Raw genomic sequence first — 25,318 nt, 5'->3', positions numbered from 1 at the left:
GTATTTGTGTTCATTGCTTGTTGATTCATTCGCTTAATTTTATTTCTTTTGGATTTTCAATTAGTTGTTTGGCTATGTAGAAAAAATATTGACTTTACGGTAGTTATAGATTTCTTCTCGAAGGGATACTGAATTCTGTTTCATAATTCACCAAAACACCACTAATGACATCCCCTTTGTCCAACTCAAAAGCTTTCTGAGAAGATGGGATTTCTCGTGAATCTCAAAAGGCTCTTGATTTTACTGTAAACAGAAGCTTCAGAGTGAATGAGCAACATCACCAGAAAAAAATGCGAAGTTTAGGCTTTGCCTTGGAGAATGTCATGCAGGATACCGCTATCCATCAAATGTCTGCGTCTTCAAAGAGAGATTCCCATGGTAGCCAATTCCACCACATAATCATCGGCTGATTATTTTAACACGAATTAGAATTATGATCCAGCTGATAATCGTGTAATTATGCGCAGTTTGTGATACTGCCGGGACTCAGAAGAAAGGCATTTGTATCTTTGCCTGCTGCACAACAGCTCTGGAATATTAACCCCTTTATGTTTCGAAAGGAGACACAACACTGGTTACTGGGTACACAAGAGTCTATAGATGATGGGAATCTGGAGAGGTAAAAAGAAACATCTGAACTCACAGCATCTGTGGCAGGCAGCGCAAGTTCATGATATGGTCACGTGTGCCAGGAGGCAGTGATAGATTGTTTTGCGAGCTGAACAATTCATCACCTCATATAAAGTATGATACAATAATGATGTGCAGTGTTATAGAGAGAATATCTTTCCCATTTTCTCCGAGTCGATCACTGGACACCTCCATCCTTTATGCTGAAGGCCTCAAAGCCCTTAATTTCTTCCTCCCAAAAGACCCAACCAGTTCCCCTCTGCCAACACCCTCGTCTGACTGGCAGAACTTGTCCTCACCCTCGATCACTTCTCCTTTGACTCATCCCACTTTCTCCAGGTCAAAGGGGTAGCCATGCCTTTTTGTTGCCTATGTGCAACAATCCCTGCTGTGAGCCTTCACAGGCAAGGGCTCCTCAACTCTTCCACCGCTACATCGACGACTAATTTTGGTGCTTGTCCACTTTGCTACCAACTTCCACCCCGACCTCAAATTCACTTGGTCCATCTCTAGCAATGCTCTCCCCTTTCTCAATCTCTACTTCCATCTCTGGAGACAAACTCTTGACGGACATCTTCAAACTCCCACAGCTACCTGGACTACACTTTTTCACACCCTGTCCCCTGTAAAGATGCCATTCCTTTCTCACAATTCCTCTGTTTCCACTACATCTGCTTCTAGGATGAGGTCTTCCATGCAAGATTATCCGAGATGTCCTCCCTTTTCAAAAAGCGTAACTTCCCCTCAATTACTATATCAACTCAGCCCTCACCTGCATATCAATCATTACCCCTATCCCATCCGCCCCATATGCAACAAGGACAGGATTCCCCTTGACTTTTATACACAACCCATCTGCCTCCACATCCAACATATCATCCTGCACAATATCCATCACATACAACATGATCCCAGCATCAAACACATCTTTCCCTCTCCTCCCCTTTCCACAGAGACCACTCCCTCTGTGATCCCCACATCCACTCCTCCCTTCCCACCTATCCCACCTACCCCGGTGAATGGCAAGAAATGTTACACTTGCGCCCACGTCACCATTCAGGGCCCTGAACAGTCCTTCCAAATGAGGCAACACTTCACTTGTGAATCTGCAGGCATTGTCTACTGCAGCCAATTTCGATACTCTTTTGGCTATTGCCCCCTTAGGACTCTGCTCTAAGTTTATGAGCCCCGATTCATTGTGAAACAGTCAAGTTTAATTGCTTTCTTCTGTACCTCTCTCCTCCCGACTCCATAAGAAAAAATATGATTTCAGTGTGTGGCCCCAGGTGTTGCCACACAGGTCCCATTAAGAATGGCTAATCTACTTCATCTGGTTCTCCCATTGTGGCCTCCTCTACGTCGGAGAGACTGGATCCAGACTGGGAGATTGCTTCGTTGAGCACCTTTGCTCTGTCCACTGTAATAGCGGGAATCTACCAGTGGCCACCCATTTCAAAACTCCACTCCATTCCCTTGCTGACATGCCTTATGCCATGCCAGACTAAGACCACCCGCAAATTGGAGGAACAACACCTCAGGCCCAAAACGTCAGTGAGATATTTTTACCTCCTATGGATTCTGTGAGACTGGCTGAGTTCCTTCAGCATTTTGGTGTGTGTTTACAAGGGTGGATAGAGAACTGGAACCTGCATAGTTCCCAACAGGACATCAGGTGATCCAGCACAGTTCCTGAAACTCCACGACATTGCCTGAAATCCAGCACCTCAGGACTCAAGAACCTCCTGTCACTACTCCCTGAGGCAGAAGCCTGAAGCCTGAAGTCTGCAGCTGCATAGGCTATCCATTGGCATCCCAAGCTCCAGATTCAAACCGATATGATCAAGAGGCCCTCAGCACCCTCTCGAATCCCAGTTCTGACATCTGGTTCCCATGAACCAGTGTCCAAGAGCCCTTAGCCTGTGTGAGTCTTTCGAACGGTGAACCCCTCGTGAGTCTGCTGCTGTGGTCACCTTCCTGTTGGATCATCTCCCGTACTTCTCCTTCTCAACAGGAGGTGTTTCTCTCTGTTTCTGGTGCCCGTGCCAGTCCACTGGTCCCCCAGAATCTGCAACCTCTTGTGCTACGCTGCCCAGCAAAGGCACCATCTTGGGCCCAGTCCCCAATGTTGCAGAATTTTAATTAACATAACATATAACATAACATAACAATTACAGCACGGAAACAGGCCATTAGGCCCTTCTAGTCCGCACCGAACCAAACACCCCTTTCTAATCCCACCTCCCTGCACAATGCCCATAACCCTCCATCTTCCTCTCATCCATATACCTGTCCAACCTTTTCTTAAATAATACAATTGACTCCGCCGCCACTATTTCTCCCGGAAGATCATTCCACACAGCTACCACTCTCTGAGTAAAGAAGTTCCCCCTCATGTTACCTCTAAACCTCTGCCCCTTAATTCTTAACTCATGTCCTCTTGTTTTAAACTTTCCTCCTCTTAACAGAAATAGTCTATCCACATCCATTCTGTCTATCCCTTTCATAAATACTTCTATCAAATCCCCTCTCAACCTTCTACGCTCCAAAGAATAAAGACCCAATCTGTCCAATCTCTCCCCATACTCCAGATGCTTAAACCCAGGCAACATTCTGGTAAACCTTCTCTGCACTCTCTCCACTCTGTTTATATCCTTCCTACAATTAGGCGACCAGAACTGCACACAGAACTCCAAATTAGGCCGCACCAACGTCTTATACAATCTCAACATCACCTCCCAACTCCAAAATATGTTTTATACCTATACGGAAGGTGGAACTAGATGTGGTGAATTTTTCCTGGCACTGGAGAAAGGTCAGGCCTGCTAACAAGGATCATGTATGGAACAGTCCAATCCAATGTCAGAACTGGTGTAATTTCACCTAGAAGTGATTGATATCCATTCCAGATAAAATCTAATTTTATGCAAAACAAAGGCATCATGTCACCTATGAACTGCAGGAAGGGAGGGAGGAGTCTAGGCTAGATGGAGAGAGAAGGGAAGTAGGAACTGGAATAACGAGTAAAGGCAAGCTTATTAGTGGAATGTAGTGAACTCAGTGTTCATGCCCTGAGGTTGGAGGGTGCCCAGATGAAAAAATGAGGTGTTGTTCCTCCAAAATCTGCGGGTGGTCAGGGTGGGGTAGTGTGAAAGCCCATGGACAGAGCTTGAGAGTGTGACTCAGAATTGAAATTATTGGCTACGGGGAGGTCGCTGTTGTGGCGGATGGAAAGGAGGCGCTGGGCGAAGCGATCTCCTAATCTGCGACTGGTCTCTCCGATATAGAGAAGGCCACAGAGGGTGCATCGAATTGTACTCAGAGATCAGTGAGAAACGCAGAATAGAGTCTTCAGCCATATTGGTCGATATCTGCACCAACCAAATCATTTCTGAATCCAAGTCTTGGCTCATTAGTTATTAGCAGGCCCTTCTTTATTGTGCCTGCCTGCTTTCTGCTCATACCTCAAAGAAGGGCTCAAGTCTGAAATGTTGTCATCTTTGGATGTTGTGTGATCTGTTGAGTTCCACCAGTTTTTTTGTTTTTACTACATTCACAGCATCTGAGAACTTGTGTGTTTCACTGCCTTTGTCATTTGAATGCTGGTTTGTGTCAGTGGATCCCACCCTGAGGATCAAAATGGACCCAGAGCAGCACAAAACATCACAGATTTAATCTTGTAAGGACTTTGTGGTTAAAGATTATATTTAGATGCCCCTGCTTAGGGAGGGAACTTGATTGTATAAAGGCCAGTCACCTTTAAGTTGGAGGAAGGGGGCTGACGTAAAGCTTCCAGAAGTGTTTTCACTGCTGTAGACTTTGTTCTCTCCCTGATGGAAATCTTTTGATCACTATTGGATTTATCAGATGAACTGTCAATCATTTTTGACATGGCTAGATAAGCATTACAATCCCCTGGAAACACATTCAACTATCAAACCCTAATGTTTGCAATGAGAGATTTCAGATAAATTCATCAGATAGCTGAGAGCAGCATAGTACAGTAGCTGGGTGGAACAAGAGTTCAATCAACAGGTTCTTGAGCTCCTGTGTCTGTGAAGATTTCTCTTCATGCCCTCTTCTTCTTTGGCTTGGCTTCGCGGACGAAGATTTATGGAGGGGGTAAAAAGTCCACGTCAGCTGCAGGCTCGTTCTAAAGAATTGGCAATTGGTAGACCTGGGATCAATCTTGACTTCCGATGCTATCTGTGTGGAGGTTGCACGTCCTGCCTATGGCTGCATGGGTTTCCTCTGGGTGCTCGATTTTCCTCAAAGACGTGGGCTGGGTTGTTCACTGTAAATCGTGTGTAGGTGAGTGGTAGAATGTGAGCAGAGTGGTTGGGAATGCCTGATAATTGTTGCAAACCTTACCATGCTCTGTGACTCATTCTTTTTATGCATTCGGAATCAACTGACAGAGCAAAAAGAATCCAGAGTATTGTTTTCATTTGACCAAAGGTCTTGTACGCTAGCTTGAAGGAATGGAAATCTTGAGGACCTGGTTCATTTGACGAGTGCAGGTGTGGGCAGTAAGGCAGGAAAATGGTGGCTGTTTGTCCTCTGCCTGTCAGCAGCCCACTAAAGCTCCTCCACTGGCACATCCCAAACGACGAAGAAGAAGCCCTCCTTCACCACCCATCAACATTAGGCCCCTCATTTCCACATCTTTTGGAAGCTAATACCTACATCGCTTGTATTTGTGCCCTCTTTTTAAAAACATTTTATTTTTCATTTTTTCCATATGGATATATATATTCACACAGTCTTTGAACTTTTATACATTTCAAATATATATTAAATGTTTACCATCAAAAAAACAAACATAAAAAATTCCCCCTTCTTTCCTCCCCCCACATACCAATGCAAGAATATCTTTGTGTTCAATCAGAGCTGTAGCTTCTTTCTTAATTTTTGTTTTCTGGGATTTTACAACTTTGCATACATTGAAGGGTCAAGTTTTTACAAATGGACCCCTATATAGCCTAAGTATGTTTGCCATATCTTAATAAAAATATTATATTTATTTTTTAAGTTATGCGGCGTAATTTTCTCCATGGGTGTACAACTACACATCTCCCCGGCCCATCGAGCAATAAGAAGGGGAGAGTTGGACTTCCAAGTGACTGCTATCCACTTCTTGGCCATAGCCAGGGCAATCTTAACAAAATAAATTTGAGATTTAGTCAGTTTATTGCTGAGAAGATACAGCTCTGGGTCATGTGTGAATTTTTGTTCATGTTTCAGTGATATCATGCCAGAATGATCTCACCTTCACGCATGACCACGTAGACCGTATGAAAGTTCCAGTTTCACACTTTGGATATTTCAGATTTTAATTTATATCGTTTTTGTGGTGCAAGACATAATTGGTGTAAAAAAAATTATATTGAACCAATCCATATCTTGCATTAATCTGTGATGTCATATTGTCCAAACACCAGTCAGACCAACATTCCTCTGGCATTGTAATACCTAAATCCAACTCCCACCTCTCCCTTGACCTTTGTAGGCCTGGCTTAAAACTTTTGCCTTGGAGAGCAGAATACATTCTGGTTATGTATTTAGGTGCATTTCCCAGTCGAAGCATCCCCTCCACTTCATTGCTTGAGGGTGGGGCCATTGTGGGGCCCTATCTCACTCACCAGAAGGGTCTCAACTGAAGAAAGCAGTGGAAAGTTCATTTGACAGATTATATTTCTGTTTTAGTTGCTTGAAAGACATTAGCCCTTCTTCATAGTAATCTTCATTATGTTTAATTCCTTTCTCGCGCCAAATATTTAAAATTCATGGACAATATTTATTTCTTACACAATGGTGCTTTTGGTGATATCCCCACTTTTTTTCCAATACTTTCATTAATCTTGTACCAAATTTTAATCATATGTATTAGGATAGGGTTATCTGTTTTATCTATTATTAACTTTTGCACCCTCTCTCATTGTATGTGGTCCCATTTGGATCCACGAGGGAGAGTTCTCTTCTTCAAAAAAGGATGTGAGGAACCTTGCCTGGGCTGCTAAATAATATTTTTTAGAAACTGGTAATCTTAATCCTCCTGACCTATGTTCCCATATAACCATATAACCATTTACAGCACGGAAACAGGCCATGTCGGCCCTTCAAGTCCGTACCGGTTCACTTGAACAACTCCACTAGCTCCTCCACAAACCATGTCAGTCTTTCCATGCAAACCTAGGCATTTTTATTATTCCATAGACATTTTAGTATTTTAACATTAAGTATCTTAAAGAAGTTCTTAGGCAAAGAAATCAGTAACAATTGGAAGAGGTATTACAGTCTCGGCATCACTTTCATTTTCACACAATTAACCCTTCCAATTAATACTTTTGGGCAGATCTCTCCAGCTTTGTAAATCCTACTTGATCTTTCCAAGCAGGGAGGGTAATTAATTGTATATAAATTTTGTAGATTATCTACCATTATTCCTAAATATTTTATAACCTATAAATAGGTTATAAAATAATTTTTCAGTTTAGTCTGTAGTTTGGTCAAGGACTCAGCAGGGTCTGATAAGTATAACAGCACATCATCTGCAAATAAATTAATTTTATTCTCTTCCTGGCCAACTCTGAATCCCTTTATATCTGGATTTCTCCTTCTAATTTCTCCTAATGGTTCAATTGCCAAAGCAAAGAGGCCTGGAGATAGCGGACACACCTGTTTACTAGATCAACTCAAAGGAAATATCGACAACATTTGGTTATAATTTTAGCTTGTGGTTATTATAAAAGAGTTTTTGTCCAATCAATAAATGTTCAGCCCATTTCAAACTTTTCTAGTACTTTAAATAGGAAAAGCCATTCTAGTTAATCAAATGCCTTTTCTGCATCTAACAATACAGTTATACTTGGATTTTCTTTAGACTTGGTCAAATGAATTATCTTAAATAGTCTGCTCAATTTATCTGCAGAGTGTCTTTTTTTTAAATGAAGCCCACCTGGACTGAATTTATCAATTTAGGTAGATATTCCCCTAGTCTATTAGCCAGTGCTTTTTGCCAAAATGTGGTAATTTGCATTTAAAATGGAGATAGGTCTCTATGAAGATGGTTTTAGCGGGTCTCTAGTTTTATTTTGGTAGTACCATGATAAAAGCTGTTAAGAAGGATTTCGGAAGAGTCTTGGTCCAATATCTCCATAATAAAAGGCATCAAGAGATCTTTAAATTATCTTTAAATCTCAGAAGGGAAACCATCCTCTCCAGGTGATTTATTTGCCTGTAATATATTCAGGGCTTTTTTCGATTGCTTCTCTTGTGAAGTGAGTTCCTTCAGATCTAGTTCTTCCAGTTTTGGCAGCTCAATTGCTCAGAGAAATTCATCTATTTCAATAGAAACCCCTATCAAATTTAATGTCTATAGCTTTGTATAATATTGTTTAAAAGTATCATTGATTTCCTTTTGGTTATATGTTAATTTGTCAGGCTCTGTTTGAATTTCATTTATCATCCTTGATGTATCTGTAGTTGCCAAGACAAAACATTATGCACTCTATCTCCCAATTCATAATACTTCTGCTTTGACTTTAATATAGCTTTTTCTATTCTATGTTTGTAATGTATTGTATTTCAATTTTTTTTTATATATACCAAAGTTTTATATTTTTCTTTCAAACCTGTTCTCTAGTACTCTTTTTCTAATTCTGATATTTCTTTCTCTTGGGCCATTGACCTCAGCCATATATTCCTTTTTTTTTGTATATGAAATTATCTGTCCCCTAAAGTAAGCTTTTAATGTATCCCATATTAGGAAACTATCATTGGTGGAGGGTCTATTTGTTTCTCAAAACAATTCTATTTGTTCCCTGATAAAATTACAGAAGTCTGTCCTTCTCACCAGTGTAGGATTAAGACGCCATCTGTAGACATTCCCTTGCCTCTCAGCCATCATTATCATTAAAATCAGAGGTGAGTGGTCAGAAAACAGTCTGGTTAAATATTCCATTTCAACCACTCTGTTTTTCAATTGTGCTGACATTAAATTCAGGTCTATACTTGTATAGGAGTCACACATCAACCTCACAGGTTGGCAGTCCTAATCCAAGATTGGCAGGTGAATTCACTTCCGAAATCAGGCTCACTGGAGCAGTCACATGACCCTCCACAATCCACATTCCAGCCAGGTGTACCAGGCAGAGAGGTCACATGACCTTCTGCAATCCACACCAAGGAGCCTGAAGAGATCGTGTTATCCAAGAAACAGAAAATCTAATCATGGTATAGAGTGATTGACACATCAACCATCATCACGGTCAAATGCACAGTTTGGCCTGCTGAGTTTCTCCAGCATTGTTTTTGTTTTAACCATGGCGTCTGCAGGCTTCCACCATCAGATTTCTGAACAGAGAGGTGGAGAGGATGAGCAAATGTAGGTTCTTGGGAGTCACCATCTCGGAAGATCTTTTCTGGAACCAACACACCAATGGCGTCATGAAGAAAGCCTCTACTTCCTCAGGAGTTTGCGGAGGAGCTAGTGGAGTTGTTCAAGTGAACCGGTACGGACTTGAAGGGCTGACATGGCCTGTTTCCGTGCTGTAAATGGTTATAAAACTTTAAGTAGAATGAATAATCTCTTGTCGTGAGATGTAACTATCTCCACACATCTGTCAAGTAAAAGATAGAGTAACTTTCACATCCTTTACTTGTGTCATTTTCCTTGCTGATCTATCGAGGACTGGGCCCAAGCAAAAATTTAAATCTCCTCCAATCAGCACATTTTGTTTTTAAGAACATATTTTGTATAAAGGATTCATCGTCGAAATTTGGAGCATATAAATTAATGAGCGTCCAGGATTCTGCATGCATCCGGCAATGTGCTATTACAAATCTTCCTGCCGAGCCAATGGATGCTACCCCCTTCACTTTGGAATTAAAAGAAGAGGACATGACTCATCCCATCCAATCCCTTTTTAATTTATTATATTCTGATTTTTGTAATTCACACTCTCTTGACAAACTAAGCAATCTGTAGAACAAAGTATCCAGGCATCTTAACTCCTGCCTGATGCATTGCAGTGCCTGGCTCCCAGAGCAGCTCATTATCTGAATTACCTTCATCTGCAGACGCTTCCTCCAGAGGTGTTTGCCATGGATCCGAAGAGTTACCACCAACCCCCACGCTCTACATCACCTACCTGAGTTAAAATAGCTGATTCATTTAGTTAAGCATTTAAACCTGTCAGAATGGGCTTCCTCATTTGCTTCTTAAAGGCGCACTCCAGGGACGTGGCACTCGGGAGATGGTGTGCTAAATGTATACTGTTTTGTCACTGGTACAGCATATCTTTTCTGAGGTTGGAGATAGTAAGTCGTTCTACTGTTATCAGGCCAAAATTATGAAATTGTTCCATGGGACCACCTTTAATCAGCACCACTCTCTCAAGGACATGTAAACTGACCTAGTTAGTCACAGCTAGATCCTCCAAATGGTGGTGGTGGTGGTGGTGGGGGGAGCTTTCAGGGTTCAACTGGTTTATATAGTCTCTTTTTGTGGCAGTGGATCAGATTTTAGAGAATTAAATGCTTGCATCCGTGCTCATGGAAGTCAATGCAATTCAGAAGCTTGAAAAAGCAAATAAAAATTTTAAATCATTCTTTTCATGATCAAGTAGTGTAAACAATCGGATTATTTTATTGCACAACCATCACTGCCAATACTCGCTCTGCAATGTCATGTTAAGGAGAGCCAAGCATATTGAAGCTGAATGGCTCCCAACCTTTTTAAATTTAAGCTTTTGTATTCATGGGCAGTAAATCACATGGTCCCCTTCCACACCTACCCACCAGGTTGATTTCAAAAGTGAGGGGGCTTATTTATGATGAGGGATTGTGTAACCTTTGTCTGTAACTCATCTTCTAAAATCATGGCAACACCCTTGTTCATTTTCTCAATCTTGATGATATCTTTCCTCTAGGTTGGAGAGAAAGGACGTTAGAGGAACATACTCAATTATGAAGGGCGTAGATAAGATGGGAGGTTGTTTCAACTGGCGGGTGAGACATGAACCAAGGGATGTAGCTGAAAGCCAGTGCAATGCACCAAAGTGTGCTGGATAAACTCAGCAGCATGTGTAGGAAGTAAAGACTAACCAATGTTTGGGACCCATACTTTGGTCAGGAATGAATGTCTCAGGCGTAAAACATTGGTTTCCTCCTACTTCCTATGGACACTGTGTGACTTGCTGAGTTTCTCCAGCAGATTTGTGTGTTGCCAGTGGAGGTGGTGAATGCGGGTTCGATTTTTAACACTTAAGAGAAGATTGGATAGGTACATGGATGGGAGAGGTCTGGAGGGTTATGGCCCAGGAGCAGGTTGATGGGACCAGTTTGGCATTGAATAGATGAGATGAAGGGCCTTTTTCCATGCCTTTGTGTTCTGTGGTTCTAAGTATCATGATATCGATTTGAATTTTGGTTTAGGTCTTTCATATTCTGTCGTTGTGCCTATCCCCCGTGGTCGAGGATGACAGCCTTCATTCCATTGATCTAGTTATGGGCTCTCAGGTGGCTTAAGAGTCCAACCTTGGCTTTGAAAGTTCTTTTGGTCATTCCAGATGGCAGATCGGGCTTTGGTTGGCACTGCCTCTCTTTCCACTTTCTTCTCTTTCCTTCTAGTTCTGCACATCTATTGGCTTCAAAAGTTGCTGTTCCTTCTCGGATGATGTTTGTCAGAGTATCCTGTCCTTGGCATTGGTTTCCCAGTTGTTGGGTTTTAAGATGTCTTTAAATCTTTTCTGTTGTCCACCTCCTTTACGTTTGCCTTTTTTAAGGTGGGAGTAGAAGATTTGTTTCAGCAGGCATTCATCTTCCATCTGAACCACATGACTGCTCCATCTTAGCTGGTTCTTGATGACTTAGGGTTCAATGCTTGTTGTTTTTGCTTCATTTAGCACACTGCCGTTAGTTCTTATATCTTCCCAGCTGTTATTTAAGACATTTTGAAGGCAACGTTGATGGGGAACTTTTCAAGTGCCTTCAGATGTCCAGGTTTATGATGCATACAGGAGCATTGAAATCACTACTGCTTTGTACATTAACACTTTGATGTCCGTTCAGATTTTACGATCATGAAATACTCTTGTTCAGAGACGCCCAAAAGCTGTTCCAGCACATTTAAGGTGATGTTGGATCTCGTCATTAAGGTTGACATTGCAGGAGATGTGACTTCCAAGATACAGAAAGTGGTCCATGTTTTCCAGGGTTGTTTTGCCAAGTTGAATTGACGGTTCTATCTGATTTGTCTCAGTTGATCTGGGTCTTCTTGGAATTGATGGAAAGTCCAGGTTTCGTGTATATGTGGTCAAAGGCAGTCAGAATCTGTTGCAGGCGGTATTCTGAGAGAGCCACAACACTGTCATCATCTGCATATTGGAACTCGATGAGGGAACTCGTGGATGCCTCGTTTTTGGACTTGAGATGGACAAGATTGAAAAGTCTGCCATCTGCTCTGTAATTTTGACTCCTGGGGGCAGATCGCCCTTGATGGTATGGATGATTGCCGCAGTAAAGATGGTAAACAAGGTTGGGGCACACAACCCTGTTTTACTCCTGATTTTGCATATTCTGTAAGGATTTGCTGTATGAACTATTCCCCAGTAGAGACAGAGCCATGTGCACTGTAGGTTAAGGAGTTGAGCTGAGTACTCCCGGGACTCAATGTAATGTATACCATGAATACTGAGAGAAGTAGGTTTGGAAAACAATGACCTTGATTATTCTGATCAGATGGCAAAGAACACATGTTGTGTTTAGTGTAAGTAGATGGAAAATTCATTAGGAGAAGTGATACATAATTAATGGTGGCTCCCCACCATGACAATTCAATTGCACCTCCAGCAGGTACCTGAGCTCTGCCTGGAGTGTGTGCTGAAGACCAGCCGATTAAACCAGGTCTGTGCCAAGGTGAAAGTAAGGAGAGGTGTGCAGTGACAAACTCATTTAGTAGAAGTGGAAAATCCGTCCACTGGCCAACGACTGATTAATACACTTTCTGGAAGATACTCCTGCTATTCGCCAAATTCCAATTAGGACAGGACCTTCATTCAATTATTAGTTATTTTGCACAAACCCCGAGACATTGGGTTATTCCGTGTTGTGTTGGGATGGCACGGTGGGCGTAGCGGTACAGCATCAGTGATCGGACCGGGGTTCGAATCCCGTGCTGTCTGTAAGGAATTTGTATGTCTCCCTGTGTCTGTGTGGGTTTTCCCCCGGGGGCACCAGTTTCCTCCCACCATTCGAAACATATCAGGGGTTGCAGGTTAATTGGATGTAAATTGAGTGGCACGGACTTGTGGGCTGAAATGGCCCGTTAACATACTGTATTTGTATAAAGTCCAAATTTATCTGTGGTTTTGGACTGACTTTCACTTTGTAGAGCAGTGGTTCTTAACCTTTTTACTTTCCACTCACATACCACTTGAAGTATTACCTATGCCATTGGTTCTCTGTGATTAGTAAGGGATTGCTTAAGGTGGTATATGAGTGGAAAGAAAAAGTTTGAAAACCACTGTTTTAATAGTACCTCATTGACTTGTTATGTGCACGGTTTCAAAACCCCAAAGGAAATGGGCCAATGACAATTTTTCTCAAACAAAATATTTCAGTAACAATTGGGTCTAGACCAGTGATTCACTTCCCACCCACATCCCAGTGAAAGTCAGTCCAAAACCACAGATAAATTTGGACTTTATACATCTGTATCTGGTGCTCCAGATGTGTCGTCCTCTATTTCAGGGAGATTGTATTGCAGGCTGGGCCTTTTCATCGACATTCTGCCGGCCCACGCTCTGAAGCAATTTAGCTAGAGTCGATTAAACTTCTGCTGTGTTAGCAGGGACCTCCCAATGGCCAACCATTTCAATTCCACACACTATTTCCATTGCCTCATGCACTGACAAGCCGAGGCTGGCCTCAAATTGGAGGAATAACTCCTAATATTCCGTCTGGGTGCTCTCCAACCAGACGGCATTAATGTCGACCTCCAGTTTCCATTTTGCTCCTCCCCTATCTGTCTCTCGTCCCCATTCCTGTCTCCTTTTCTCCAGTTCCCCACCCCTTTCCTCTCCATTCAGTTACTCCCCCTCCCCATTCCTTCTCAGTTTTTCTCTTGCCCTCTCACCCACATCCACCTATGAATGACCTCCTGCCCCTTCTTCTCTCCTCCTTCTACCTTTTTATTTGGGTGCCTACCAGTTTTTTTGTATTATTCCTTGATGATGGACTCAGGCACAAAATGTTTGTTATATCCCTTTGCTTCCTATTGCTGAGTTTCTCCGCTACTTTTGTTTATTGTTTATTGTACAAGGACTGCCTAAATAAATCTCTTGGTGCCTGCCATATTGACCACCGCCAGTGGGCTGATATCCCCTCAAACCGTGCATCTTGGCGCCTCACAGTTCGGCGGGCAGCAACCTCCTTTGAAGAAGACCGCAGAGCCCACCTCACTGACAAAAGACAAAGGAGGAAAAACCCAACACCCAACCCCAACCAACCAACTTTCCCTTGCAACCGCTGCAACCGCATCGGGCTTGTCAGCCACAAACGAACCTGCAGCTGACGTGGACATTACCCCTCCATAAATCTTCATCTGCGAAGCCAAGCCAAAGAAGACTATAATCTCACCATCTGCAGACTTTCCTGTTTCATTCAATTATAATCCCTTGGTCATTTTCTTCTCATGCTCTCAGATCCTTGGCCATCTCCAACTTCCCTGTTGTAAAATCCAAGGAATCAATGATCAATGTCCCTTCTCTCTTGGAACAAGGGCATCTGTAAAATTCCCAGCCTCGTGGCATCAAACCCACACCAGAGCCAGCCTGCCTTATCCTGTTCTCTTGTCATTCCTGGGGTAGCCTTGCACCAGGCATAAGCTACTGTGCTATCAGTAATAGAAAGAGCCCAACACCCTGAAAAGACATCCTCCTGCTCGGATTTGGGTTAGGTTTCACATTTATTGTCAAAGTATGTGCGTGGCATCGCATAAACCCTTAGATTCTTTTTTCCTGTGGGAAAGGCAGAGTTGCCACTTATTGGTAGTGGAGAAACAAAGGTATGCAGTGTACACTTGTAAACACATAAAGTCCCTGAATGAGTTTGATGTTGAGGAGTCTGATAGTGGAGGGGGAGCAGCTGTTCCTGAACCTGGTGGTGCGAATCTTGTGGCACCTACACCTCTATCCTGATGGCAGCAGCGAGAACAAAGCGTGTTCCTTGAAGATTGCTGCTGCTCTCTGACAGCAGTGTTCCCTGTCGAGTACTCAATAATGGGGAGCATTTTGCCTGTGTCACCATTCCAGATCATGATGCGGCAGGTCAGCCCACTTGCCACCACACGTCTGCAGAAATTTTTCAGGGTTTCTGAGGTCATACCAAACATCTGCAAGCTTGTGGTTAGCTTCATCCAGTTGGGAATCTTTTGCCTGTAACCTTGTTGCCCGACTATTTGACATGAGCTTCTGTTGCGGGGAAAAAAACTATACATTGGGAGTGTTGTCAAGACTGATGTGAAGGGTTAACTGTGGCTCGGTTCAATGGTACCATTTGTTTTTCCATTAGTCAGTTCCACTCAGGTGATCTGAGAAGTGCCAGTGCAAGTGTCCTGGGAGACTGTGGAGTAGCCTGTTGGAGGAAATGTTCACTTAAGGCCACGCTTTCAGGTGATTTCATACTGGGGCTGCGATGAGAGGGTAGCAGTGTTGTACTGCTCAGAGCTGAGTGGGCGATGAGCATGACTGATGGGATTGTTGCCATGGGAGTGACGTCCAGCATCACAGTCCCCCTCCGCCGTGGCAACAACAGCTGTTTTATGGACAGAGATGTCTCCTTGACTGGTGCAGGGTCACACTCCATTAATTCCTCTGGCAAACTGCAGCAGTTTATTGGATTGACACGTGATTGCATGTCACCGTTTATGGGGAGAGTTATGGGTACTGTCATATTGCTTGTTATTTTTATTTTTTTTTATTGACACCAGCTTAATTGCTTCAGAGCAAGTGCCGGCAGAACGTCGATGAAGCGAAGAGATAGGAGAGGACCCGAGGTGAATGAAAATGTGCGCTGTGAATTTGAGTCAGATCACATCGTGCACATTAACATCTTGACTGACTGTCTAGGACCTGTTCACACGAGCCCTATTGTAGCCTCCCCACATTTCCATCAACTCCCTCAGATTCTCACGAACATGAGCGGGACAATTCACCCCACGTGAGTGTGATGGGGGAGGCAACCGGAGCAGTTGGAGCAAACCACAAGGGCACAGGGAGAATGTGTGAAATTCACACAGTCAGCTCCCGAGGTCAGGATTGAACCAGGCCTCTGGCTCCAAGAGGCAGTAGGTGGCCCTGCGACCTGCACTACTATATTGTATTCATTGTAATATTCAGTTCCAGAACCTCGGCGTAACAGCTTTCTCCGGATGCCATCAGCTGTGGCTGTGTGGTAGTACTCATCTCCGAGTCCAAATAGAACACTACAGAACAGAAACAGGCCCTTCAGCACTTATACTCTGTTCTGAACTATTTTTCAACCTATTCCCACTGACCTGTACACGGACCATATCCCTTCCCATCCATGTACCTATTAAATATCAAAATTGAGCCTACATTTACCACTTCAACTGACAGCTCATTCCACAGTCCCATCGATCTCTGTGTGAAGTTCTCCCTAATGTCTTCTTTGGACACTTCCCCTTTCACCCTTAACACGTGTCCTCTAGTCAAGGGTTCAAGTTCAAATTTATTGACAGTGTAAGTACATGACATCACAATCAACCAGGAAATTATTTACTTGCAGGCCAGGGAGAATTTCTAATTACTGGTAACTGTAAACTGTACTCAAAGAAAGAAGGAACTGTAAACAAAGATATATAATGAGCAAAGTTCGAACCCTTTAAGGTGTCTCTGAATGAGTCTGCTCTAGTTCTTTTTCATAAACGAGAGCTGCAATCTGGTTTAAGGCTCCAGTGTATTGAGGCCGCCATCTGTAAGGAGATTGCCCATTCGTCCAGCTTATACCTGATGAAGGGCCCAGGTCCAAAACATTGGCAACCATTCACCCTTCAGATGTTGCGTGACTTGCTGAATTTCTTTGGTTAATTAGTCCCTCAATTAGAACACTACTTTTAAATTCAAATTTAGACATACCAGTACAGTAACAGGCCATTCTGGCCCACGAGTCCGTGCTGCCCTATTACACCCGATTGACCCCAGTTCGTTTTTGAACAGTGGGAGGAAACCGGAGTGCCCCCCCCCCCCCCAGGCAAAACCCATGCAGACAAGGGGACAAAGTACAAATTCCTAAAGGACGGGGTGTTTTCTATTTCAAAGCTGGCTTTCCTCTGACCACAAAATTGCCTGCAAAGCTTTAGATTGTGCAAAACAGAATGTAAAAGCCTCCATTAACCGTGCGCCTTACTTTATTGCCCATTTGCCCAAGGAAGCAGTAGAGGCTGCCTTATTAAATAGATTTAAGACACAACTTGAGAGTTTATTGCATGGTAAGGGAATTAAGGGTGATGGGGCAAGAGCAGTGAAGTGGAGCTGATCAGCTGTGATCTTATTGAGTGGCTCAATGGGCCAGATAGCTGCCTCCTGCTCCTGTTTCCTATGCACTTTATATTCTACCTCAGACATATCTAGGATGACAAGGTTTTGCTTCTAGTTGGCTTTCCAAGTTCATTTAAAACATATCAAAAGAAACCTCCATCCATGCATGCCCTTCCCAATGGAGAGAAGATTAGGGTTTCATTTCTATTGGGGCCATATGGCAATGAGTTGGAGAGCTCCAATTCTAAGTAAATCTCCTGGTCACTTAAAAGACGGTTCTTTATTTAATATAACGTTTTCTGGGTATGGATGATTTTTTTGTCCATTTGCTTTGTGAAAGTGATAACTGGTTTTCTGGGTCATGTTAAAAAAAATCACTCCACTTTCTTCCATTTAAAAAAATAAAATTTTGTCCACAGCTCATTGGAGCTTTTCTCTTTTGCAACTGTTATCAAGACTAGGTTTCTTTTTGGGACTGGATGCTTTCTTTCCTATTTCTGGGTACAATCAGCATTGCTGCATTTCTGGCAGACCCTCGCCCATTGTCCTCCTTGCCTCAGCTTGTGGTGACCTTGACCTGTTGTACAAGGTACATATGCACTAAAATTCTTACTTGCTGGAGCCAGCCAGGTACCTTGTAGGGGGGAAAAAACCTACAAGAGTACAAATTAAGTTGTAAAAGGGTAATAAATATTCACAGTTACACAGTGGAAGACAAAAGTGGCATTACAATGGTGGGGAGGGGGGGTTGTGGTAGGTGAGAGAGCAGTCCAGGGGAGGTTCAAGAGCCTGATAACCTTTGGAAAGAATCTTCTTGAACCCACTGCTCAGGCCTCTGTCCCTTCTGCCGGAAGGTAGCAGTGAGAAACATAGAAATATAGAAACATAGAAACATAGAAGATAGGAGCAGGAGTAGGTCATTCGACCCTTCGAGCCTGCTCCGCCATTCAACGAGATCATGGCTGATCTTAAAGTTCAGTACCCCGTCCCCGCCTTCTCTCCGTAACCTTTAATACCCTTATACTGAAGAAATAGATCTAATTCCCTCTTAAATATATCTAATTCCCTGCCTCTACTGCCCTCTGTGGCAATGAATTCCACAGATTCACCACCCTCTGGGTAAAGAAACTCCCCCTCATCTCGGTCCTAAATGGTTTGCCTATTATCCTCGAACCATGGCCCCGGGTTCTGGACTCCCCCACCATTGGAAACATCCCTTCCGCATCCATTCTGTCCAGTCCTGCCAGAATTTTATATGTCTCTATGAGATCCCCTCTCAATCTTCTAAACTCCAGCGAGTACAATCCCAAATTGCGCAATCTTTCCTCATAAGTCATTCCTGCCACTCCAGGTATCAGCCTGGTGAATCGCCTTTGCACTCCCTCCATTGCAAGAACATCCTTCCTTAGATAAGGCGACCAAAACTGCACACAATACTCCAGGTGGGGTCTCACCAAGGCTCTGTACAGCTGTAGTAAGGTATCCTTATTCCTCTACTCAAACCCTCTTGATATGAAGGCCAACATACCATTTGTCTTTTTAACCGCCTGCTGTACCTGCATGCTCACCTTCAGTGACTGGTGCACAAGAACCCCTAGGTCTCTCTGCACTTCCCCATCTCCCAATCTGTTGCCATTCAAATAGTAATCTGCCCTCCGGTTTGTATTACCAAAGTGGATAACCTTACATTTATCCACATTGTAGTGCATTTGCCATGTATCTGCCTAGAACCACAATTTATCCAAATCACACTGGAGCTTCCTGACACCCTCTTCAATGCACACAACCCCTCTTAGCTTAGTGTCGTCTGCAAATTTGGAGATACTACATCCAATCCCCTCATCCAGATCATTAATGTAAATTGTGAACAGCTGGGATCCCAGTACAGATCCCTGTGGCACCCCACTGTCACCGCCTGCCACTCAGAAAACGAGCCATTTATCCCAACTCTCTGTCTTCAACCTGCCAGCCAGTTCTCAATCCACATCAATACTTTGCCCCCAATCCCATGAGTCTTGATTTTGTAAGCCAGTCGTTTATGCGGGACCTTATCGAAGGCCTTTTGGAAGTCCAGGTACACCACATCCACTGGCTCTCCCCCATCTCAAAGAATTCCAATAGATTTCTCACCATCTCAAAGAATTCCAATAGATTTGTCAAGCACCTTTTGTAAATCCATGTTGACTCTGTCCGATCCCTTCTCTGCTAGTCATATGCTCCGCTATTACATCCTTAATAATGGATTCCATCATTTTGCCCACTACTGATGTAAGGCTCACCGGCCTATAATTCCCCGCTTTTTCTCTATCCCCCTTTTTAAATAGTGGGGTAACATTAGCTACCCTCCAATCCATGGGTACTGATCCTGAGTCTTTTGAGTTCTGGGAAATAATTCTTAAAGCATCTGCTATCTGAATGGCCACTTCCTTAAGTACCCTAGGATGTAGATTATCAGGCCCTTGGGATTTATCTGCCTTCAATCCCATCAATTTCCCCAAGACCATGTCCTTAGAGATACTGATTTCTTTCAGTTCCTCCCTTGCATTAGTGTCTATGTTTCCCAACATCCTTGGGAGGTTATTTGTATCCTCTCTTGTAAAAACAGAACTAAAGTAAGAATTTAATTGGTCTGCCATTTCCTTATTCCCCATTATATATTCCCCTGATTCTGACTGCAAAGGACCTACTCTGGATTTCACCAATCTTTTCCTCTTGACATATTTATAAAAGCTTTTGCAGTCAGTTTTTATATTTGCCGGAAGCTTACTTTCGTAATTTATTTTTGCTCTCTTGATTAATCCCTTTGTCCTCCTTTGGTGCTCTTGAACTGCTCCCAGTCTTCGGCTGTTGTACTTTTTTCGGCCAATTGATATGCTCTCTCTTTGGACCTAATGCTGTCTCTAATTTCCCTTGTTATCCACGGTTGAGTCACCTTTTTTGGTTTATTTTTATGCCAAACCGGTATAAACGATTTTTGCAATTTCTCCATTAGATCTGTGAATGCTTTCCATTGTCTATCCACAGTCAACTCCCCCATAAACACCACCCATTCAATCTTACTCAACTCCCGTCTCATACCATCATAATTCCCTTTATTTAAATTCAGGACCTTAGTCTCGGTTTTAATTTCATCACTTTCCATGTCGAGTGAGAATTCGATCATATTGTGATCGCTCCTACCCAAAGGGCCTCGTACAACAAGATTGTTGATTAGCCCCTTATCATTGCATAATACCCAATCTAAAATGGCCTGCTCCCGAGTTGGTTCCTCGACATATTGGTCTAGATAACCGTCCCGTAAACATTCAAGGAATTCCACCTCCTCAGTATTTTTACTAATTTGGCTAGTCCAACCCTGTGACCAGGGTTATGGGGGTCCTTTATGATGTGGGCTGCCTTCTTGAGCTAGTGCTTCACATGGATGGCTTCAATGGGTGGGAGGACCCACAAACACCCAGGACAATTTACAAGCGGTCAATCGTCAGGCAGAGCAATGGACTCTGTTCAAACTCCACTTTGTCTTGTTATGTACACGACAGCAGCGATTAAAAATGAGTTCAGACAATGTTATATTTAAAATAATATTTTAAAATTTTAATCAACAATTATGTAACACCTAGTCTGCATTAAACCTCATCATCTATTTACTGGGCCATTCTCTCAGTTGGTCCAGTACCCTCTTCAAGCTTTGAAAATCTTCCTCATTGTCCACAATGTCATCTGCAAACTTGTTGATCCAATTCACCACATTATCATCCAGATCATTGAAGTAGACAACAAACAACAATGGTCCCAACATCAGTCCCTGAGGCACACCACTCACCACAGGCCTCCAGTCTGAGAAGCAACTCTCCACTACTACTCGCTGTCTTCTCCCACTCAGCCAATTTCGAATCCAGTTTACAACCTCTCCATGGATACCTAGTGCCTTAACCTTCTGAACTAACCTTCCATGTGGGAACTTGTCAAAGGCCTAACTAAAGTCCATGTAGACAACATTTACAGCCTTTTCTTCATCTACCTTCTTGGTAACTTCCTCGAAAAACTCTACAAGATTTGTTAAACATGACCTACCACACTCAAAGCCATCTTGACTGTTCTTCATCAGCCCATGGTTGTCCAAATATCTATATATCCTATCTCTCAGAACTCCTTACAATAATTTACCTACTAATGACATCAGGCTCACTGCCCTATAATTACCTGGATTACTTTTGGAGCCTTTCTTAAAACAGCGGTTCAACATGAGCTTCCCTCCAATCCTCTGGCACCTCTCCCATGGCTAAGGACATTTTGAATATATCCATCAAGGCCCCTGCAATTTCAACACTTGTTGCCCTCAAGGTCCGAGGGAATATCATATCCAGCCCAGCAGATTTCTCTACCATTATTTGCTGTAAGGCAGGAAGCACCTCCTCCTCCTTAATCTCCATATGTTCCATGACACCTGTTTGTTTCCCTTCCATCCATATGCAACATTCCAGTTTCCTGAGTAAATACTAAAACTAAAAAATGGTTAAAAATTCCCCCCTCCCCCCCCCCCCATTTCGTGAGGCTCCACACATAGTTGACCACTCTGATTCTCTAGGGGATTAATTTTATCCCTTACTATCCTTTTACTCTTAATATATTGGTAGAAACTCTTCGAATTTCCTTCACATTATCTGCCAAAACCCCCTCATGCCTTTTTGCCTTCCTGATTTCCTTCTTTATTATTCTCTTACATTTTCTATACTCTGCAAGCACCTCATTTGTTCCTTGTTGCCTATACCGGTTAAACACCTTAATCATTAATATCCCTTGAAAACCAAGGTTTCCTATGCCTGTTAATTTTGCTTTTAATTCTGGTAGGAACATGCAAACTCTGCACCCTCAATATTTCATCTTTGAAGGCCTTCCTCTTGCCAGACACATCCTTGCCAGAAAATATTCCATTTGACTCTTCCGAAATCCTTCCTCCTTTCCACAAAATTGGCCCTTCTCCAATTTAGAACCTCAGCTCAAGGACCAGACCTATCCTTCTCCATAAGTAACTTGAAACTACTGACATTATGGTCACTGGACCCAAAATACTCACCTACACAGAATTCTGCCTCCTGACCTATCTAATTCCCTAATAGGAGATCAACTATTGCATCTTCTCTTGTTGCTATCTGTACATATTTATATGGAAATCCTTCCTGTACACATTTGACAAACTCCAACCCATCCAGTCCTTTTACAGTTTGGGAGTCCCAGTCAATATGTGGAAGTTAAAATTTCCTACTACCACAACTTTCTGTTTCTTTCAATGGTCTGCTATCTACCGATAGATTTGTACCTCCAATTCCTTTGGACTATTGGGCAGTCTATAATGCAAACTTATTAGTGTGGTTACACCTTTCCCATTCCTTAGCTCCACCCATATGGCCTCTGTAGGCGAGTCCACAATGCTGTCCTGTCTATGCACAGCTGTGATATTTTCCCTGACTAGTAATGCCACTCCTCCTCCTTACATACCTCCCCCGCTATCACGTCTGAACCCTGGAATATTGAACTGCCAGTCCTTCCCCTCCTGCAACCAAGTCTCACTACTAGAAATAATGTCATAATCCACGTGCAAGCCCTAAGCTCATCTGCCTTACTGACAACATTCCTCGCATTGAATCACCAAAATGAGTTAACGTAGGATTGCATAGCATGGGGGAGGGGGTGGCAAAAGATTTCATTTACAAAACAAATACCAAATTAATAAATAAAACAACAGAAAACCCGATCCTAAAATGTCTGGTAAAAAATTGGAAGGAAATTAATGATTGAACCAGTAAAGAGATGGTAATATTGCCAAAATGCAACGAACGGATGCCTATGAATTTAGGTAACAAAATTCTGGATATTTGGCACCAAAAGAGGATCCAAACTATTGAGGACTGCTGTGAGAATAGACGGCTCATGTCCTTTGAACAAGTGAAGGATAAATATGTTGCCTAATTGAACCTTTCACTACTTATACATTTAAGATCCTTCCTGAGGGAAAATTGGGGCCCTACCATGACCCCATCTGAGGGGAACGAGGTGGAAGGGTTACTTTGACTGGGAGACGTTCCCAAATTTATATCCAGAATGTACTTTGTACTTCAAAGTGAGAGCCCAAAACCAGGCCTGCAAAGATCGAGGGGAAGGTGGGAGTCAGACTTGATTGATGAAGAGTGTTGGTCAGGGAAAGTGTAGCATCAGTGATCAACACCAGTCTAAGATTGGTACAATAATTTCTTACACCAATTATATCTCACACCACAAGAATTACAAAAAGTAAAATCAGAGATATCAGAAATGTGCTTCAGGTGTGGGCTAGAAATTGATACTTTAATACACTCCACATGGACATGAATGAAGGGGAAACCCTTTTGGTTGGAATTATCTAATATATTAACGGGAACAGACTTCCCACTGGATCCAGAGCTGTATTTATTGGGAAACCTAGAGGATGTGGGCAGAGCATTAACTAAATTCCAAATTAAATTTGTAGATGTTGACCTGTGGGTAGCAAAAAAAAAATGCTGTAGATGTCCAGAAACATGAATACCCTCTCTCCTGCATGTTTAGCTGCATTATCTTCCTGTTTCTAACCTCACTAGCACGTGGCATGGGTAGCACTCCTGAGATGACCACCCTGGAGTTCCTGTGCTTCAACTTTGCACCTAATTCCCTCAAATCTCCTGGCAGGACCTCCCCACCGTTCCTACCCATGTCAATGGTCCCTACATGGACCATAACACCTGGCTGTTAAATCTGTTCTCTTAAAGGGATGGTCCCATTCGAATAAAAGGAGCTGAAAAGTGGGAAAATGTCACAGTCCACATTCCTTCTTCCTTGTGTAACTCTCCCCATTGGATATCTCACTCTGCAAGGCTGCAGTAGCTGAGGGCCAAACATGGAAATTCACTTCCCTCTAGGAATTTCTCACAGAGGATAATGATTACGACAGCACACCTATTGTCATACACATTGTACAAGATACATATGCACCAAAATTCTCACTTGCTGCAGCCAAACAGGTATTTGTAAAGAAAAATTATAAAAGTAAAACTGTGGTTCTCATCCTCTTTCTCTCCACTCACATACCACTTTAAGTAATCCTTATGCCATCAGGTGCTCTGTGATTAGTAAGGGATTGCTTAAGGTGGTATGTGGGTGGAAAGATAAAGTTTGAAAACCACTGTTTCAATCGTACCTAATTGACTCGTTATGTGCACGGTTTCATAACTCCAAAGGAAATGGGCCAATGACAATTTTTCTCAAGCAAAATATTTCAGTAACAAATGGGTCTAGAGCAGTGCTTCTCAACCTTCCTTTCCCACCTCACACACGACCTTAAGCAATCCCTTATTAATCAAAGAGCACCGATGGCACAGGGATTACTTAAAATGGTATATGAGTGGAAAGAAAAAGGTTGAAAACCACTGCAGTAAATTATTTGAATTAAATTAAAAGAGACAATGAATAAATAAGGGATATAAATATTCAGAGTAAATCTGGTGACTTGAAATATTTCAGTAGTCCTTTTGAAGTGCTGAAGCAGTCAAGTGTGGTTTTTAGACTGCAGGCATGTAACGGCACAATCAACAAAATTTGCCGATACACGGGCAGTCTAAAAAGGAAAGTGCTGGGATTTTTAGTCAATTCCTGTACCGCAATTTATCCTGCAGGACCTCTGCTACTTTTTGGGGGAAGCCTGCAGTCTAAATGGCACCTCAAAACTCACCTCATGAATTTGACGTCCAGCTGATGACACAGGCCACGTGGCTCCATGTCAAAACATTGAGACTAATGTGCACAGGAACTTATGGGGTGCAGTGTTAATTTCATGTTAATTTATGTTTAATTTTTCCAACATTGCCATCTAAAAATGAGATGATGTTTGGTATAGCGAAGGGAGGTTCAAGAGCCTGATAGCTGTTGCAAAGGAAGCGTTTTTGAACCTAGAGCAGCTGGTTTTTGTGTGGGTGGAGGGGAGGGAAATTTATGTGATGATCTGAGCTGCATTTGTACCTTCCAATCTTGGATGGAGCAGCTCCTGCCTTGCGTTGTGATGCTGTGTGAATGAGTGTGAATTAAACGGCTGCTGTGCTGATTAGCTTAGTGTGATG

At 42.7% G+C, this 25,318-nt stretch overlaps 1 long non-coding RNA gene across 2 annotated transcripts in view; it reads right to left on the bottom strand.

Moving 5' to 3' along the window:
• Nucleotides 1-16,359, bottom strand: part of LOC138756509 (uncharacterized) — a 63,664-nt gene extending 47,305 nt beyond the window's left edge. For both annotated transcript variants that reach the window (XR_011353120.1, XR_011353121.1), the window contains exons 1-2: nucleotides 16,248-16,359; nucleotides 14,269-14,356 (exon numbers count right to left, since the gene is read on the bottom strand). This is a non-coding gene — a long non-coding RNA (uncharacterized lncRNA). The remainder of the gene's footprint in view (nucleotides 1-14,268; nucleotides 14,357-16,247) is intronic.
• Nucleotides 16,360-25,318: the final 8,959 nt, after the last annotated feature.

Source organism: Narcine bancroftii, chromosome 3 (genome assembly GCF_036971445.1).
Source record: "Narcine bancroftii isolate sNarBan1 chromosome 3, sNarBan1.hap1, whole genome shotgun sequence".
Classification (NCBI taxonomy): Eukaryota; Metazoa; Chordata; class Chondrichthyes; order Torpediniformes; family Narcinidae; genus Narcine; species Narcine bancroftii.
The sequence above is the reverse complement of the archived record's forward strand: the minus strand, read 5'-3'. Positions and strand labels throughout refer to the sequence as shown.